The following is a 20182-nucleotide window of genomic DNA, read 5'->3' as shown; positions in this document are numbered from 1 at the left end:
TAACCTCGATTTCTGGAATTTGTGTCTCCTTAGTTTGTGACTTGAGAAATAAAGTCTGTCTGAATGTAAATTCTAGATGCTGAATTAAGCTACTTACACTAAAACCTGAAGCAGGATTCTAGGTCTGGCAAGACTCACATAAGCTCCCATGCAGAAAGTATTCCCTGATTTTCCAATTATATACAGGTTCCCAGGTGATGTACTCTGGTTTCACTGTATGGAAGGAATTTTCCAAAAATGTTCAAAGATTCCCTCCCTGAGCTACAGACAAATGTGCAGTAGTAGCATACTTTTTGTTTGGTTCTAAGATTTTCCAGAGTCAGAGGTATACATAGAGCCAACTATTCTCAAAAAATGTGGGCCCCTTTCACCTCAGGTTACTATTTCCAAAGTAGTACAAGAAGGTGAAGTGCAAGCACATTTGGAAAATTCTATCAACCAGGGCTGATGTTAACTAAAATTAGATAATCACCCTTCTCCTAGGCTCCATCATCATCTAAATTGTCCTATGATCATTAGGAAGAGATATCTGGAAATCAGCATGGAGTTAGTAAGTAGTCAGTTACCTTTTTCTGGGGGGGTGTAATTTTTTAAGTAATTTATTTTTTGTTTTCTTTAATAAATACGTTATGATTATTCCACAGTAAGGATATGCTAAGGGCTAGGCACACATTGGTGACAAAACAGGCAGAGCCACTGCTCTCAGTTCTACAGGCTTAAGAAGAGACATAAAATTAACAAGTTCAAAATGTATAATTAGGAATTGTAAGTACTACACAGCAGAATACATTTGGCCAAAACCTGGAGACAATCTAAATGACTACCATCTGGAGATGAGAAAAACAAAATTTGGTATATTCATACAATAGGATATTACTTGGAAATAAAAAGGAAAGAAATATTGATATGTGTGATAACATTTCATTGTTAAACATGTTTGCTTATAACATGTTTTATATTATGCTAAATGAAAGAAGCCAGTTGCAAAAGACCATATGTTATGATTCCATTTATATGAAATGTCCAGAAAAGGCAGATTTATAGACACAACAAGTAGATTCGTTTGTTGTTTGGGTCCAGAGTAGGTAAGGGTATAAAGGAATGTTGTAAAACTGAGTTGTGGTGATGGTTGCACTATTTAGTAAATTTAGTTAAAATATAAAACACTGAATATAAGCTTAAAGCAGGTGAATTTTATGGTAAATAAATAATACCTCAATAAACATGTTAAGAATATTTTTTAAATAATTAGGTCAATAAACCTCAGGAATTATTATTTAACAAAATAATTATTGCTTCAAAGAAATAACAGGGGAGAGTTATACAGGCTTAGTTTGTGTGTATATGTAGATGTAAATATAAAGATATATAGATCCTTAATAAAGTGGCCAGTGACGGTTTTGCTGAGGCAATAATAATTAATGATAGATTTGAAGAGAAAGAGAGAGGACTAGAGAGAAGAAGTGGCTTGCACAAAGGAGCAGGAGTGGGAAATACTTCAGTCTTTCTGAGAAACTGAAGGAAACCTGCAGGAGAGAGGAGGATATTCTCCCGAACTCCATGGTCCATGTTAAGAAATTTAGATTGTGCTCTCACTGTGGTATCAGTCTATTGTGGAGCTTGGATCAATATATATATATATATATATATATATATATATATATATATATATATATATATATATATATATATCTGGAATTGTAAACAAAAAGAATAAAATTGGAGAACCCAGACCTGATGCCATTCCGTTAACTAGGAGAAAGAATATGATGCTTGGGATTACAATGGCAGAAAGAGACCGATGCTATGCTTTTGTTTGAATAGGCTCAACCACAATTGCTTCAAGATTTGGGTTCTAAAGAATAAGGCAGAGAATGGAATTAAAGATCATTCCCATATTCTAAATAGAGCAAATGGGTGAATTTGCTAAGATGAGAAAAACTGATATAGAAATATATTTGGGGAGTGGGGGTGGAAGGATCCAGGGTTCCATGGTGGATATGTTAGGTTTAAAATACCTATTGAACTAAAAGAGGAGTAATGAAGTAGGCAACTGAAATAAAAGACTGCCAAGCAGAATGAGGAGTAGCACTGAAGACTAAAAACAAAACAAAAATACAAAAAACAAACAAACAAACAAACAAAAAAACACCAAAACCTCAGAAGTGTGTGTTGTCAGAGAATCTTAGAAAAGAGAGACTTTTGTAAAAGAGAGTGGATGACATGAAATGCCACTGGTATATTAAGTAAGATGAGGATTGGATAGATGGAGGTTAGTGAGCCTGACACCATCAGTCCCTTTAGGGATTCTGGCAGTGGGTTGAAATACAATACCAGTGAGCATGTGAAGGCTACTGTTATGGTTAAGGTATGAGGTGTCCTCCAAAGCTCATGTGTTAGACAATGCAAGAAGGTTTGGAGGTAAAATGATTGGATCATGAGAGTCTTCACATAATCACTGTGTTAATCCTCTGATAAGGATTAACTGGGTGGTAACTGTAGGTAGGTAGGATACAGCTGGAGAAGGTGGGTCCTTGGGTATGTGCCTTTGTGGTGTATATTTTGTCCATGGTGAGGAGTTTCTTTTTCTCTCTGCTTCCTGGTGCTGTGTCCTCAGCTGCTTTCCTCTTCCACACCCTTCCACCATGATTTTCCACTTCACCTCAGGTACCCAAAAGTGGAGTTGTTTGTCTAATGACTAACATCTCTAAAAACCATAAACCAAATAAACTTTTCCTTTCTAAAATTGTTCTTTTCTGGTTCTTTGTCACAGCAGTGAAAACATTGAATAAACAGCTACAGATAGAGATGACTGAAAGCACTTATCTGTGAAGAAATGTTGAGTGGTATGGTAATAATTTTGAAGATGGGAGTTCTAGGAAATGTTAGTCTGTCAGTAAGGATTTGTTTGGGCTACAATTGGTAGAAATGAAACAATTTCAGCTAAAACTAGATAAATGTCTATTTCTCCCTCATTTTTGAGATTGAAGATGTTCTGGCTTGGATCTTGAATGTTCTCCAAAGGCCCCTATATTGAAAGCCTGGTCACAAGTCTGTGGTGCTATTGGGAAGTAGTTGAACCATTAGGGGTTGGAGCCTAGTGGAAGGAAGTTAGGTCACTGGGTGTGTGCCATTGAAGGGGATATTTGGATCCCATTTCTTCCTGTCTCTTTCTTTGCTCTTTGGCCACAATGATGTGAGCAGCTTTTGCTCTACCATATGTTTCCACCATGATGTGCTGCCTCACCACAGGCCCAAGAGCAACAGGGCTAAGTGATCAAGGACTGGAACATCTGAAACCATAGACAAAATAAATCTTTTCTCTTATTAAGTTTATCGTCTCAAGTATTTTGTCACAATGATGATAAGCTAACACAGGAGGTAAGAAATCCAGAATTTTCTATTTCATAATTTGCCAATATTGATGTAGGAGGCAGTGATGAAAAGCTCAGATCCCCTCATTAAGGATACTTCCAATGGGTTGAAGCCTGTGCCTATTTACTCATTCATATGAATATACTTAACCACAAAAAATAAGATGGGGAATATAATTGGTCTTCAAGGAACCAACTAACAGCATGGATGCTTTTAACAAGGGAGAATAAGGCAATTAATACTGGTGGTCAATGATCATCCTTTGGCTAATATAGCTTATGATTTTCATTTGTTTGTTTATCCATGTGTTCATACTGCTTAGTTTGTATATCGATTCAATAAAGAAAGAGTATTGGATAGAGAAAGCGACAGACAAATTTCACAAAATTCTTGAGAAGGATGAGGGAATAAGTTTCAGAAACTAAATAAAGGAACTAGCCTTTGAATTCGGGAGGAGCCTTTCAGCCTGTGTAATTTTGAAGGAAAAAGATGAGACGGGAGATATATGAGAGATTGATAATTAAAAAAATACATAAAAGATGATGGATTTCCCCAACCGATAGCATCTATTTTCCAGGTGAAGGTTAAAACAAGGTAAGCTTATAGTAAAATGCGGCTTTGCAGAGAGAGGCAAAGACTTGGCTTTATTTTCTTTGAGGCTCAATTTAATAGGGAAACTTAGAAAGCAGCAGGGCAGAGTATATGACTCTTTCGAAGCCTAGAATTTTATTCTTACAGTAAAATCATTATTAGCCAGGATCAGCCAATATTGGCTGAGTGAAGCTTTGGAACAGGTATGGAGAAGGTGCCTTGTAGAGTTAATCCAGTGTTTGGATTTGGCAAAGTGAGTACTAAGTAAGAGTAGACAGTGCAAAGTTGTTACGGAAATTCGCAAGAACTGATTCTAAAGATCTTCACTATTGCCATCATCATTCAGTTCCAATAGCAGTTGCTTATTTATTGAATGCCTTATTTGCATAGGACTTTTTTTACTGATAAGGATTGATATTTTATAGCTTCTCTTTGTTGTTCATTAAAACTATTTTTAGCTTTTGCAGTTAATGGGGTATCTTTCTGTACATATGAAATTGCTCCTAATTTAAGTCCATTTTCCCAAGTGTTATTATTTTACCTCTAGAGGAAAATAACCTTACAATTTCCTCATAGATCATTTCAATACTTTTATCTTCTTCTACTATCCTCTCTGTGGAATAATTTCCTGAATGTGTCTCAAAATTCTATTGCTTATAGCATTTGGATTTCTCTTCTTGAATCAACTACAACTTCTTATTCCCCTTTTGAGCTACAAGACCAAAGCTGAACAAAGAGATTCACCTGAAGTCATAAAGAAAATAAATTCCTTACTTAATACTCTCCAAATAACAATGAAAGAGGCTGTATTTTTATATAAAATGTCATAAAAGAAAAGAGAGGGAAAGAGGAGGAGGTAGCATTCCCAATAAAATAATTCCAATCTTGGTGCATGTTGGACTAAGTTTTCTGGGGGCTAACTTATATTTCTAGTTGCACTTTATTAACTTGAAGGGATTTTTTTAAGGAAGGCTAGGTTCTCATGCCCGCACAACCCAGATAAAAACAAATAAGACAGCTAAGGGCCAGGTGTCCTTCCTCTTACTCCTCTTGTGCAACTTTATTATAGCACAGGTAGTAATCCTGGGTAGTATTCATATAGTAAAATATGAAAAGAAAAAAAATACCTTTGTTAAGGTCTCTTGCATGTTTACTTAATAGTTAGCTCTTACTGTAAATACAAAATTGAACAACACAGCACTAAATATATTTTGGTACCAATAACAGCATTTGTTTTCAAATATATAGCTTATATTGGCCTGTTTTACCATAGTAGCACCATTTTACATTCCTATCAAGTGTACAAGTCTTCCAATTTCTCCCTATCCTTGCTAACATTTTTGTCATTTGGGGAGGGGAGATAAAAGTCATCCTAACAGGTGTGAGGTGATATTTTGTTGTGGTTTTGATTGCATGTCTGATGATTAGTGACCCTGGATATTTTTCTATATACCTGCTGGCCTTTCCTATATATCCTTTTGAAGGAAAGTCTGCTCAAGTTCTTAACCCAGTTTTTAATTAGTGCATATTAATTATAAAGAGTATCAGGTTTCAAGGATGGTGGAATGTGATGGACATCATTATCCAAAGTACATGTATGAAGACTCGAATTGGTTGTCAACTATACTTTATATACAAACGGAGATACAAAAATTGTGGTATATATGTGTATTAAGAATTGTAATGCAAAAAATAAAAAAACAACAACAAAGTACATGTATGAAGGCAAAAGAGAACCAATAATTGTACTTAAAAAAGATCTACTGTGAATAACTAAAAAAGAAGAGTAGCAGGTTTATTGTGTCATATTCATATATGCATATAAAATTTTGAAAGCTTATTTTTAAAATTTGTTAGTTATTTTGCTATTGAATTATAAATATTCCTTTTATATTTTTGATTAACACCTTTTGACATATAGTTTGTAAATATTTTCTCCTATTCTGTAGCTTGCCTTTTTGTTTGTTGTTTTCTTTTTTGTGCAGTGCCTTTTTATTTTGATGTAATATCACTTGCCTATTTTTTGTTTGTTTCCTGTGCTTTTGGATTCATATAAAAAAAATTATTGCTCATGCCAATACCATGACACTTTTCCCACTTTTCTTCTGAAAGTTTTACAATTTCAGGTCTACCTCTAGGTCTTTGGATGATTTGGGGTTGATTTTTGTGAATGGTGCAAGAGAAGACCCTTGATTGTGGACATCCAGTTTTCTTGGCACCACTGGTTAAAGGTACTGTGTCTTTTCCCAATTCTTGATTCATTTGCCAAATTGGCTACATGTGTGTGAATTTCCTTCCGCACAAGCCACTCTTTTCCATTGCTCTGTGTGACTGTCAGGATTTCTCTACTTTTTAACTACTATTCTGCTACTCCCCATCAATTTGCTAGGACTTACCTAGGATCACTAACACTTTTTCTGTTGTGTTTGGTGATGAAATTTGTAACTGACATATAACTACATTTCAAACTGTTTCTGTGAGAACAGTCACTCAAATTACCAATGGTATTTTGGGTTTGATACCTAATTATCAGAATATGAACTTAATTTATGGTCATCTACAAAAGGTAGAAAACAAGTTTTAGGGCTCAATCTCAACTCTGTTATTACCATATTGTACAAGAGAGATGGTAGAATGTGGTCTCTGAGGGACATACTTCATAAGCCCCTGCAGGCAGGTATCTAGCCTCTGGGAACCCAGGTCAAATTAGTGCATCCCTTAAAAAGGTAAATTGTCCTTCTCCTAAACTCATCAAGAAAAAAAGGTAAAATAAAATATACATATAAGATATGTGTATATATATATATATATATATATATATATAGATAGATAGATAGATAGATGTGTGTGTGTGTGTATGTGATATAGAAATATGTAATTTGTATGTATATAGATAGATACATTTAAGTTATTTTCTGATTTCCCTTACAATTCAAATATAGAGTCTAGATAGATAACTTTAAGTTTTTTTTCTGATTTCCCTTACAATTCAAATATAGAGTCTACTATCTCAATTTTTTTACATTGGTTATCTGCCAAGCAAATGAAAAGTAACAACAATAACACTAACTTCTTTTCCCTTTTTCCGTTGATTCTAAAACACTTCATTAATTTATCATCAAAGTTAATAGTCTCAACTTCACTAACATCTTCTTAGATGTACTTGTCAGTAGATCATGTCTTGTTTCTTTGCAAAATATCACCAAGTCCCAGACAATGTCCCAGTGATCAGGGCATTTGCAGTGCCTGGTTCTTGGCTCTCAGACCATACCCTACAGGACTATATCGAGTGTGTGAAGAAAGGATATCTCTATTTGCCTTTGTCTTTAAGAAAGTGAGTAACTGTCTCTTTCTTTGACCATTTCCTCCATGGAGAATTTACTGGCCCAAATTTTTAAAAAAGCTCCTATCGCACTCCCATTTGCTGTAAGTGCAATTAGTTGCAGGTACAAAATTTGGAGCAAAGAGGCCTCTCGTGGCCTGTTGTGCCTGCAGTTATCCAACTGTGGCTGCAGTTTTTCAGTGCACAACTGATTGCACCCACAAAAAGAAAGGCTAAACTTTGAAAATGGGTCCCTTTAAGACAGTTGGGGGACTGCATGCCTCCGGTTGGGAAATTGCAATCTTTTATAGAGGTGCAGCCATCACTCTGGCTGGTGCTGCAAGTCTGAAATCCAGGTTAGGAAACTTGGGTGAGGCAGATGCCCAGCTTGAACACAGGTGCAGAGCAATCCCCGCTCCCCCCCCCCCACACACACACACTTCACCTTGAGCTATTGGTAGATGATGCATTAGTATTCAACATTCCTGACTCCATCTCCTGCTTAGTTCACCAGTCACTCTCCAAAAAGGTTTGCAGAGAGAAGCTCGGTCACACTGTCAATATAACACATTTAACCAACTCTAAATTTGCTTTAAAGAGACAGCTACAAAGATTGACTTTTGCAAAGTGACTCACTCCACCATGCAGCAAAGGTGTCCGTTTGCTCCTGACTGTTATTAACTGTGTCACTGAGTACATAAGAAAGGGTTTTGAAGGAATTCCAGTGTGAATCCACTAATTCAATAATCCAATAACATAAATTCAAGTAATGGATATTAATACTATGTTCAAAACATGCTCACAACTTTTATATCTCTCTCTTTCCAACAGATAGAGCATGCGTCGTGCAAGGCTCCTGATGAAATAATAAAACCCAATTCTCATCTAGAAAAAAGAATCATTATGGGAGGATGGTAATTTACTTTATATGACCTTCAATTGATTATTCTGTGGCTGCTACACAAATATCACAGGAGCTATTGATCGTAAAACCTACCAAATAGATCTCTAATAGCTTTTACTGGGCAAAAATAATTATGCTTGCACTGTGGTCAAACACACATAAACCAATGTGGAGGTATTAATGTATGGTATTATTACCCATCTGTCGAGGAGGTATGGAGAGGACCCTTCACAGGAACACACTATGTCTAAGCCCCATGAAAGCTCAATATCCAAGCCAACAATTACAGCCGGTTATACTGAAAAATTGATTACTGTAACTAAAAGCTAGATCTGGAAAGCAGAGCTGCAGCTTGCTTAATAAAAGTAAAATAATAACAAGAGAAATCCTAATTGAGGAGTCCTGCTGCAGTGGCAGGGAGGACACAGAAATTGAATTTCCCTGTGGTGTCCATAGCACCGTAACTTTTCAGAGTCAAGAGCTTTCTATCCAGTCCAGATCAAGATCAATGATCCACACCCTTAAAAGGTCAGGGTGTCTAATCAAAGAACAGATCATCTATCTCTGAAGGAAAAGTGTACAACATAATCCAGAAATGTGGCACTGCTAGCCACAGAGAGCAAGAAAAACCAAGGCAAAGAGAAACTTCAGTTCCACTTTGGTGAACAGGAAGAATGTTCTGCTCACACAAAATGTGCAGGCAGACTTCTGCCCAGCCATGTGCCACGGGTTCAGGTAGGCCAAAGCAGACAAACAAGGACACAACCGAACAGGGAGCTATTCCCCAAACATTTGGCTCTCAAGTTCTGAGAAAGATATTTTAGATTGCAAAACTCCACAGTGGTTCTATCGCTTGCTCTTCGTCCTCCCCAAAGTCAGCATTTTAAATAATATGAATGTATACATCAATAGCAAAATAAAAAAAAAAAAACACTCCACAACTACTATCAAGTCATTTACATGAGGAATGATACACTTTTAGCAGTCAGAATGAACAGAACAGAATGTTGATAGGACTGAGCTATGGATGGGAAATAAAAAAATAGAGAAAATTTGCTGATGTAATGTGGGCTCAGTGTGTAAGAGTGGGGAAGGCTGGTGAGAGCAATTATTGTATCCCATGGGACAGATCAGAATAATATTCCATGAATTCCACTCATGTATCCCATGAAACAGAACAGAATTGGAATGTGCTGCTAGAGGATTGTGCATTTCCATTGATTGGAAAGGTTTTCCAAGGAACTTAAGTCCTGACCAATCAAATTAGAATACTGATCCAGCCGTTAGTATTTTTTTTTTTTTAATGAACTAGGTGAAGCTAGGAGAGACCCTTCTTATGGATGGGGAGCCTCTACAGAAGAGAAACCTTGAACTTCTTGAGTGTGCCCTTCTTTGTGTTGCATAATATGTCTCTCACTTGTTTATTTCTATTCTTTTTTGGCACTATCAGTTCTCCTGGTTAAAGCCAGAAAAAGTGTAATCATTGCTCTCTTTTTTATGATTTATAATTCAGAAGCAAGACAGGATCAGGGGGTTGAGAGTGATGCTTGGTGTTGCATTTGCTGTTATTATTAATATTACTTAAGAAATATGCTTTCCTAAGAAACCTCAAAGCCACTTGCAGGACCATTGTTTCCCAAGGTCTTGCAACAATATAATCAACATTTACACTGAAGCATTCTCAAAACATGTGGGTGGGGGCTAGATGGTATTCTGCTTGTTCTCAGTTGTTCTCAAATTACATGATAAATTAGATATTTGGTAAAGGTAAACCAGAGGGAGTTATCCAATCTAGTTACAAAATCCATACCATGTTGGCAGGGCTTAGTGTAGCTGTCTCCACAGAGCAGCCAGGAACTCAGCACCACCCTTAACCCCCACCAATCTAAGATGGTTGGACTTCAAATAGTTTGCCTACTTGGAAAAGGAAGACATTCCTGTGGTTCAAGGTCCTGGTCCTCTTTGAAGTGTTCCAATCTGGTTTTATGGTCCTTGAGATGCAGGTTAGGTTTCTGTTTGGGGTATTTTTTTATTTTATTTTATTTTTTTGTAGCCTGTGGAGACTATTTAATCTTTAGTGTTGTGTTAACATTGTTCACCTGGGTTTTGGGCAATAATGCCTGAAGTATATGTGGGCCACAAGGAATTCAAACTTGGCTTTCAAACTCCATCACCGAAAGAGCAACAGACCAGAGGCAACACATTCTATCACTAAAATGTGTCTTCAGTTATTCTTCCCGTCCAAAGGTAAGAATAATTGCTCAACTTTTTAGAGACTAAACCCTGTGAGGGCCCGTGTGTCTACACACATTGATGGCAGACGTATGCAAACCAGGAGTGTGCGCATTTCAACCGCCCCTCTGACTGCCAGCCACGGGCTTGTTGCAAACATGGTCCCAGTCACCCGAGCATACCTGTCCGGTTCCGGCCTTGGAGAACGCAAGGGCACCACAGCCAGCCTGCGAACAGCAGCGAGCAAAGAGGAGGGAAGCTGCGGGCTGTCCCGCAGGTGCGGCCCCACCTGGCGCCCGATTGGCCGCAGCGGCAGCGCTCGGCGGGAGGAGGGCAGATGATGGATGGCCTGTCGGCTGCCTGGGTCCGAGCAGCGGGGCGCCGGCGAATGTAAATAGGAGCGTGCTCTCGCTGCTCGGTGCTGAGCAGAGAGGGCAAGATGCCTGCACAAAGGGACCCGGCTTGGAATGTTTAGATTTTGAAGATTGGTTTCTATTATATCTCTGTGGGAGAAAGGAAAACGCACTCTGGGAAAGTGGAGGGAGAAGAGCCCGCATAATTTCGGACCAATGTTTGACAAATCATTTCGCCATCATAACCATCCACCAACCTTCTCTTCTCAAATTACAAATAGTTTAAAAGTCTTATTTGTCATTCACGTGAATGATGCCTTTTCCAAGTTTGAGAAACGATGGGATATCAGACCCGAAACCGTTGCATTTCTTTTTCTCAAACACTATTAAAATCACAGAAAATTGATTACAGGGAGATAGGATGATACGTTTTAGGTACTCTATGCAGGATAAAAATGACTATTGGCTATTAAATGCTAATAAAACTTTTCTGAAAAAGAATACAATGAAATAGAAGCATGTTCTAGATATGCATTTTGCACATTATAAAGTGTAACATTTTCATAATTTGTCTGGCTTTTACATGTTTAAAAGTCATAAGCAATTTGTATAGGTTTTGTTTGTCCTTGCAAAAGATGACAGCACATGGTTTTAGGCAATTCGATTTTAGAGGTATCTTTTTTAAAACTCGTTATGTTGAGAGTAGGGATTGAAGCAGACAGATGGATAGCAGGAGAAAATATGTCATGAACCACCATAGAAATGGGACTGGTAGCGAGCTATTGTATCACTTGGTCTCTTCTTTGGCAACTGAAGGACAGGTCCATTCACTGCAAGTATTTCTCCTGCGCCAGCCCCTATGCTGAAGGTAATACATCTCATGTCAAGGAGAAAGCCAGTCCTGCCTGTATGTTGATTCATTTGCCTCTGAGAGCAAAGTAGTTTAGAGACACCATTGGATTTTTTTTTCATATGAGGAAAATGTTATTCTAATTGTGCTTTAAAGGACCCACCATCCCCCTCTGCCCTCACCACTGTCTCCACTAAGAAAGTGAAAGTCATATTTAAAATAGCAGTAAGTGAGATTGAAGCATGTCACAAAGGTGTGCTTTCTAAATGTGGTTGAAAAAGAGGAGAGAGGAGAGAGCTTAAGTACATGCATTTCTCTTTCAAACACCACATTTTAATAATATTATTGTATGTTTTTAAAAAGAACTCTAATAATGCCATGAGGCCAACATTGACAGCATTACACACACACACACACACACACAAAATACACAAGTAAATTAAATTCATGCATGTTTCAATACTTACAAAAAGAGTACACTAGAATCCTATGGATTCCATATTGTCAATAGTGAATTTTAACATTATTAGTGAGTAACCATATTGATAAATTTTAATAGCAAGCATAATCTCTCTCTCTCTCTCTCTCTCTCTCTCTCTCTCTCTCTCTCTATATATATATATATATATATATATATATATATATATATATAATTTGCTTAATGATTTCTCTTGTGTTGGGTACTTAGGCCATTTATAGGTTTTAGCAAAGTAAATAATAAAATAAGGAACATTTTAAGGTAAAAATTCTGTATTTTTAAAAAATGTAATGAATGAGCTGTGCTTTTTAAAACATTTAGATAGTTCTTACAATAGTTTCCCAGCTACTTTACAAATAAACAAATAAAATAAATAAAGAAAGAAGAAGTAGCATTCCATTTTGCCAATTAAATATATATATATATATATATATATATATATATATATATATATATATAGAGAGAGAGAGAGAGAGAGAGGGCATTGAGGTAAAATTAACAAATAAATATTGGATACATTCACACTATACAACATACTTTGACATAGTATACATTGTGAGAAGTATCAAGTGTTTACAATATGTTCAGTGTTACTGAGACTATTGGTAAAATCATTTGTATCATAGCAGGTGGAAATTACATCTTTGAAATCTATTTCTTCAGTTATTAATGAAGCTGTTCTTTTCTTTATTTTTTAGAATTGATTTTTCTTCCTCTCTTTGAAATTTCTAGTTCCTTTTTTAATTTAGTGATTGAAGTAGTTTGAAAAACAACCTAAAAAATAAAAGATAGCATTTTCACAAGTCACACTTTTCTCAGTGTTAATTCTGAACTAAGGTTGAACCCCTGGTAGATATTGTTGCAATAAACCCAGCAAGAAATCCCTAACAAAATTGGACTAAGTTTCAATTTGAAAAGATCTACTGAATTTAGGTTTCTGGCAAGCTTTTGCTTTCTTTTCATGGTGGCACATAAAATAATATTATAATCTGTGAAATTACCCCCAAAACTTAAGGTGCACTAGAGCAAATCATATTCTCTCATTAGGAAACTCAGAATCATTGATCATTGCAGTAGATTTCTTTCTAGTCTGAAAATGTGTGTTGTTTTCTTAAGCTGTGATACAGTCGTTTAAAAATGCCTTCCTGCGTTCCGGCACCTTCCAGAAGTGCACCAGTGCCCAGTAAATAAAGTAGCAGCCCGTGTCCCTTTTAGCAAAAGCTATATATCTGTTCAGACTTGTAATTTGCTCCGTTTATATCCTTTGCCCTTGAACTCTGGTTATTAACGCAATGTTTCTCCAAATGATGCCATATAACTCTGCTCCGAGCACATTCACGGTGACACCACGAAAACATTCTAAGGGCCAGGGCCAGAGGAGGAAGGAAAAAAATGTCAGCTGAATTGTGGGAGTTGCAGTGCATTACTGAAAATGGAGCGGCTGTAAAGCTATGACTGTTAATATTCAAATTGCAACAAGGCCAGAGTCAGACTTTGCTAATATTCTGAGGTCTGCTTGGAAAGCAATTTAGCAAAGTAGCTTTGATTGAAAAAGAAACAGCCAGAACACTTCTCCCAAGAAATGATCTAAAAATCTATCAAAGGATTTAAGGCAGGTGTCCTAATTACACATCTTAAAAAATTGTTTGTAGTGAATTTCCAAGGTGGGGGTGGATTTTCTTTCCACTATAAAATGCAGATAATGTACATGTTGAATTATGGACCAAATGCCTTTGTGCAAATTTTAGTGGAATATATCAAATTTTGTTGTAAATAGATTATATAACATGATATTTCTTATGTAAGACAATTAGACATTGATTTTGAGTTTAATACTGTTTTCATAAAAAACCTTATTAATTAATATCATGCAAAATTTTGGACAGGGATTGGGACCAGTCTCCCTGTAGAATATCTGAGAAGGGAATGCACTGATTAACCAAATTAATAATTTAGGTGAGAAAGAGCACAGAGGGTCTGCACAACCTACTTTGTAACAGAAATTGTTTTTCCATGTTTTAGAAAAGGGCATTTACAAAAGAGTCTCTTTGCTTTGAAATGAGAAAGTCACATTTAGAATATTATGCCCAAGAAAGAGCTTGTACATGTTAGCCTATTCAAAATGATAGTTTCCAAAAATGTTATTCCCTCATAGATCTTTAACAGATTCGCTTTAAAGTGATTATTACATCAAAGTATTTTGTGTTAATTTCACCTTGACACAAATAGTTCCTAGCAATGAGATTTAATGTGTACAACTCTTTCTTCAAACCCTAGGCTGAGCATAATGCTATGCATGTAACATTGATGGGAATAGGAAAATGATAGACCATCAAATACTGAATTTCATGCTGAAAGGTAAGCTACTATGAAAATTGTGGGCATATGTCTTTATTCTTAACTCTCTGTTCCTTTAGAAAGAAGAGAAGAAACACTTCTAACCATGCCAATTGACTACACTATCCCCCACTCTAGCATAAGACATGCTTTGAGTACATTAGCATGTTCAAACACATGCACATGCATATTGCCAATAGAAAATAAACAAGCCATGGATGTCCGAGAACACCAAGCTTTCTCATATTAAAATGTTAGCTGTCCTCAGATGAGTGTTATTCCCAGAGGAAAATTAATTCTAAGTTCCAAGAATACTTGGGAAAACATTTGTGTCATGAATACATGCCTGCCTATTTTATTCCTACTTTCCAGTGCACTATACCTAAATTAAAGAAGTTTTTTCCACATTTAATCAATGCCACTTATCTGTGATCATAATTTGAGGATGCTGTTTGCATAAGAAAGACAAAAAAATAGATAAAGTCATTTTTAAAGATTTCTAAGAATGCTAGGTTTTCATGCTTACTGCTGAGCAAACTCAACCCACCATCTTAACTATATCATTCATCTCTGAATTCCTACATAATGAGTGCTTGATAAATGAACACCACACCTATTTGTTGAAATAAATACAAAAATGGATGTTTTGGGATGTCTATATCATTTTAAATCATTTGATTGAAGTGTAACCTGAATTATGGGCTTATAACATAATGACATTTTAATTAAAGTAGATCTTATATTGTGGTTATTTTTATTCTTAAAACCTCAAGATGTTTCTTTTTATATATTTCATTCACAAAATGATGATCCCATTGTGCTAGTTACTAAGTTTGAAGACACTGGATCTTACATTCTCTTCCATTATCACAGGCAAATAACTGATAAATGCACATGAGACTAAACTATATGTAATTTTAGATATGTGTTTTTTCTACAACTGAGAAGTCATGTTACATTATTTGGTAGGAAGAATATACTTATTTTTTGAGAGAGTGAGACCATAGCTTATTAAGGAGTCTGAATGACTTGAACTTGGCTGATTCTCCAAAGAAGATACTTTGCGTTGTCTATCTTGCTCTCCTAATTAAATACATTTTATATATATTTCAGGTTAAATGTGGTGTGATTATACCAATCATAACTTCAAACACTTATTTTTGAAATATTACAAAGAAAATCCATCCCTGATTCTCTCCTCTAGCCTCATTTCCTAATCCCAACTACTTTTTGAAATTTCTACTGTATTCTTTTAGATTTAATTTCCCTATTCAGAAGTAACATTGTTAGTTAGTTTTCTCTTTCTCATTGTTAGTATTATTTGCCCTTTACAAATTATATTGACTTTTAAGGTAACAAAATGAAGATATATCACTTTCTACCATTACTGTCCCTGTAATCACAATGTCTTTAATTTTTCTGAATAAATTTATATTGTAATTTTTGTTAAATTAATGCCTACTGTGTATTGTCGCAAACAAATCCTATTGAGAACTGGGAAAGGAAGTTTTTAATTACTGTTATCCCTGGAATTGTTGACAACTCATTAATTTGTAGCTCTTTTATTAGCTTTCCAGATAGTTATTGCTAAGTCATCACCAAACTTCTGCCAATCTCTGAATCCCAAAACCTTCATGTTACTCTACCAAGACTTTCTCCAAAAAAATCTTTGCAGAGTCTTCTGGTCTACCTCTCTCTAATCTAATAGCCCTTGGTGCCTGAGCACAGCTACCTTTGGGGGACTCTTTGTTCAGTCTCTTCCTGCCATGGGATGTTTGGGCTGTCTCCTACTTTCTGTATTTCTTCTTTTTACATTTCTTAGTTTAATGTCTCATCCATGTGCAGTTCGTCCTCCAGGGACTGGTTCTCTCTGAAGAACTCTGGAAACTTAATATGATCTTCTTGCACACACAGTTTACAGGGAATCTTGGCATAGAACTTTAGGATGGAAACCCTCTTCTTCATTTTAAAGGATTTTCTCCATTTTTAGTGTTGCTACAAAAAAGTCTGAATCTATATTGATTCTAATCCTTTAGTGCTAGGTCCACCCATCTGGAAACTTATGGCATATTCTTTTTCTCTAAGATGTATATTGGTGAGAGTTGGTTTTCATCCATTTTTTCTAGGCATGCGGCAACACATGTCCTTAAGTTCCAGTCATTTTCTTGAATGAATTCTGTGACAATTACCTGCTTTTTGTTTTCTGAATCTTCAATTAAGTTTTGCATTTTATATATAATTCTTAAAGATTTCCCTGAGTTACTAGTTTTTATTTTTTCCCCACTCTCATAGCACCTTGTATATTGTCTTCCTTTATCTCCCTAAGGATGTTCATGGTGATTATTTGATATGTCTTCTCCTCAAATAGTCTTATTTCAAACAGTATTGTTTTTCCTCTGTTTCTTTTAGTCTCTAGTTTTTTATGCAAAAAGTGTTTTTAAAGTTCCAGGTGATACTTGGTTATCTGATCATATCTAAAGGAGGAGAATTTAAAAAGTGAAGGGTAGATAGATCTGGGTATGTGAACAAACCTTACACTTAGCTGTAAGGCAATATATCTAGCTGAGCCATTCCATTGATGAATTCAGTGTTATTCTTTTTTACTCATTCTCAGAGAATCTTCTGGAGGTAAAAGTTCAGTTTTCGGTGCTTTGCTTCCCACTGAAAGAAGACATTTGTGTGTCTCAGTATCTACCCTTCTGCTGTGGAGGAATCCCCAATTTGAGTTTACTACATCTCAGGTAAAACAGACATCCTCTATTCCCATGCAGCTTCAAAAGGGAAAGGAGATCTGGAACTCTGTTGCTTAAGCAAATTCAAACTAACTTCTTCTTCTTCTTCTTCTTCTTCTTCTTCTTCTTATTATTATTATTATTATTATTATTATTATTATTATTACTATAACCCCTATCTTACACTAGCAGGAGTATGTGGTAATGTAAATATGTACTAGTTATTGGTCAAGTTAGAATTCAAAGTTCTCAGATTCACCAAGTCAGTTATCACCCATGTGCTTGCTTTTTCATTTTCTCTCAGATTTTTCCCCCACTGCTTCTTGGGAATGTGAAACCAAAACACAAAAACCTCTTGGTTTTATTTTAGCAGTTTTAGATGATAATCATAGGAAATGTGTATACTCATTCCACCATCTTAATCCAGAGGAAAATTTTTTTGCTTGATTTGTTTCATTAAAAAATAGTTAATAAATTTCATCTAATCTATTAAAATGAAAAAAAAAGTTTTCAATAGAAGAGTAATTATTTTACTTAAGATTATAAAGTGCTTTGTAATTCTTAATTTTTTTAGTAAAAATCCTGATCTACTATAATTTATGATTTTTTCACCTTCCTAGAAAAGACAGATGTTGCATACAACATGTCCTGTGTTTTCCAGAGATGACCCCAATATTTATACTGTTTGTATGTTTTTCTTTTTGAAATAACGTATTATTTTATTAACTGATGAATCCCATCATTGGAATAACTGAGTAAAAAGTGAAATAGTAAGAGCAGAATACACAGAATTGAAGTCTACATTGACCAACAAAGCAAAAGGTACCACACATAAAAGAAGATTAATTTCTATTAATTAGGGTGAAAATTAAAATAGGCAAAATAGCTGATAGAAGAATTATATTCAACGATGTAAGATTTAATTAAAGCAAGTTATTCCTAATTCAACTTGCATATACAAACTCTAATAAACTGAGTGCTAGGCCTTAAATACATAAAACATTAAAATCTGCTATGCAGCATTGAAATATTGAGGAAACTATTCTTCTGAATCTATAATTCTTTGCATTTCCTTTGAGTAAACCTTCTACTTTACAGTGATTTATTGAATTAACCTCAATACATTCTAATTAACAAGAAAACTGGTAGGTATCTAAGAACTCTCTATAATATCATTGCTTTCAAGAATTGTACATAGTGGAGTAAAAATTGAAGTGTATATAAAATAAGATTTTAAAAATATTACCAACTTTAATATCATTCTCATAAGCTTCACAAGTCCAACACAATATATTTCAGGCCTGTGAAGGTCAATACAAGATGACAGATTGAAATATGTTACGTGACTTGCAAAAGTCATTTTTAGGCAAGCTGTTTCCTAAGACTTAAATTAAACATACCTTTCATCAGACTTTTTAAAAAATACTAGACTGTGGTTTCATTTTCCAAGGAATATCACTTTTGTCCCTGGTTGTCAAATGGATTTTACCATTGTGAGAAAAAGCTTAATGGCAAGCAGCAAATACTGATTAAGTGCGGGCCCTTTTCCTTAAAGAAATTAGAAATTAAATGCCAACGATTTTTCTCATAACTTGTACTTTCTTCCTGAGGTTATGACTGAGAGAGGGACTTTGTCCTGATGTTTATCAACAAAAGATTTGAGTCAGACAGAGGGGGCTTTGAACCCATGTCTGACAATTATTAGCAAGCTACTTAACCTGCCTGTTGTAACCAGTTACCTCCTATGTAAAATGGAGTCTGGTGTTTGTTAGAATTCAACAAGGCACAGGTCTGGCTCAGAGAGAGTAAAAACGTAACCCAAGAGTCATTGCTGCTATTAATGATTTTATCATTGGTTCCATGGCTGTTATCATTGCTATTAACTTTTCTGCCAATTGTCATTGTAATTTTGTTACCATTGGTCTTGTATACTCATCATCTTAGAGATGAATATCCTGAAGTGAAATTTTTTAAAACCTACAGAAGTTTCTCTAGCATTTGGTAAAAAATAATCACCTGATGATTAATACTTCCAAAGTGAGCAAATCCTTCTTTATGAGCTTTTTCTGGATAAATTTGAAAGTTTAAATTTAAAGTTTAGCCCTTACCTTTTGTAGTTGTTGGTTAATTAGGTTTTCCTTTTTTTTTTTTTTTTTTTCTTTCTAGGATCTGCCATTGTTCCTGCTGAGAAGCCAACTAGACCATGTTGATGTGGCCAGTCCCTCTGCTGCTGTCTGGGTCCTTGTTATGTGTCCTGGCATAGAAGGAGTCATAATGAGATGGATGAGTTGATACAATCAATCAATCTTGCCTCTTTCCACCATACTACTTCAGGCTAGACCCATGCTTATGGGGCACTAAGTAAAGGGAAATTTTGGTTACATTGTATTAAATTTTTCTTTGACTAATTACTTTTCAGAATAAAGATTTTGTTCCTTACCAACCTCAAAAAATGACTAGTGAAATTTCTTGTTTTTAAAGCTTTTTTTAAATGCCACCATAATCTATATTGATGACTTTAATCCAATTATCAGTCATTAAGAAAAAAGGAAATAAAACAAATTTTTATTACTAAGCATAACACATATATAAAGATGCACAATATAAATGTGCAGTTTGATAAATTTGTGTGTGGAGAGGTGTTGCTAGTGGTTGAACCCAGGGCTTCACACATGCTAAGCATGTACCACAGAGCAATACTCCCCAGCTTGATAAACTACAAGGAGCACGCCCTTATATAGAACCTTGCCAGTCACTCCAGATGTCTTCCATAGGTCTTTTACCCACTGAGAGTAACCAGGAGTTTCATTTTAGAAAGTAAATATGAAACATAGAAAGTAAAAACAGGTATTTAAGGCCTTCAAATCTTCTGGTGCAGATACTTGAGTGTCTTTGGTGATGTGAACAACTCAGTGGTGGAGGTGGCAGAAGCCAAAGGGGAGTCAAAGTGTCCACACTTGACCTGGTAAGATGCTCTACATCGTAGTGGGAGCAGAAGGTTACAAGAG

The 20182-nt window shown here is 35.6% G+C and overlaps 2 long non-coding RNA genes across 2 annotated transcripts in view; one reads left to right on the top strand and one right to left on the bottom strand.

Annotated features, from left to right (window-relative positions):
- The window catches only part of LOC124089351 (uncharacterized), a 77139-nt gene extending 66387 nt beyond the window's left edge, over positions 1 to 10752 (bottom strand). The window contains exon 1 of the long non-coding RNA XR_006850716.2: positions 10607 to 10752. This is a non-coding gene — a long non-coding RNA (uncharacterized LOC124089351). The remainder of the gene's footprint in view (positions 1 to 10606) is intronic.
- On the top strand, positions 10254 to 19612 carry LOC124089345 (uncharacterized). Its single transcript, XR_006850715.2, has 3 exons — positions 10254 to 10439; positions 14383 to 14463; positions 19341 to 19612. It is a non-coding gene; the product is annotated as an uncharacterized LOC124089345 (long non-coding RNA).
- The last annotated feature ends 570 nt before the right edge of the window (positions 19613 to 20182 follow it).

This window comes from Marmota monax, unplaced genomic scaffold (genome assembly GCF_021218885.2).
Source record: "Marmota monax isolate L192 unplaced genomic scaffold, Marmota_monax_Labrador192_F-V1.1 WCK01_AAM20220418_F8-fsc00005, whole genome shotgun sequence".
Classification (NCBI taxonomy): Eukaryota; Metazoa; Chordata; class Mammalia; order Rodentia; family Sciuridae; genus Marmota; species Marmota monax.
The sequence above is the reverse complement of the archived record's forward strand: the minus strand, read 5'-3'. Positions and strand labels throughout refer to the sequence as shown.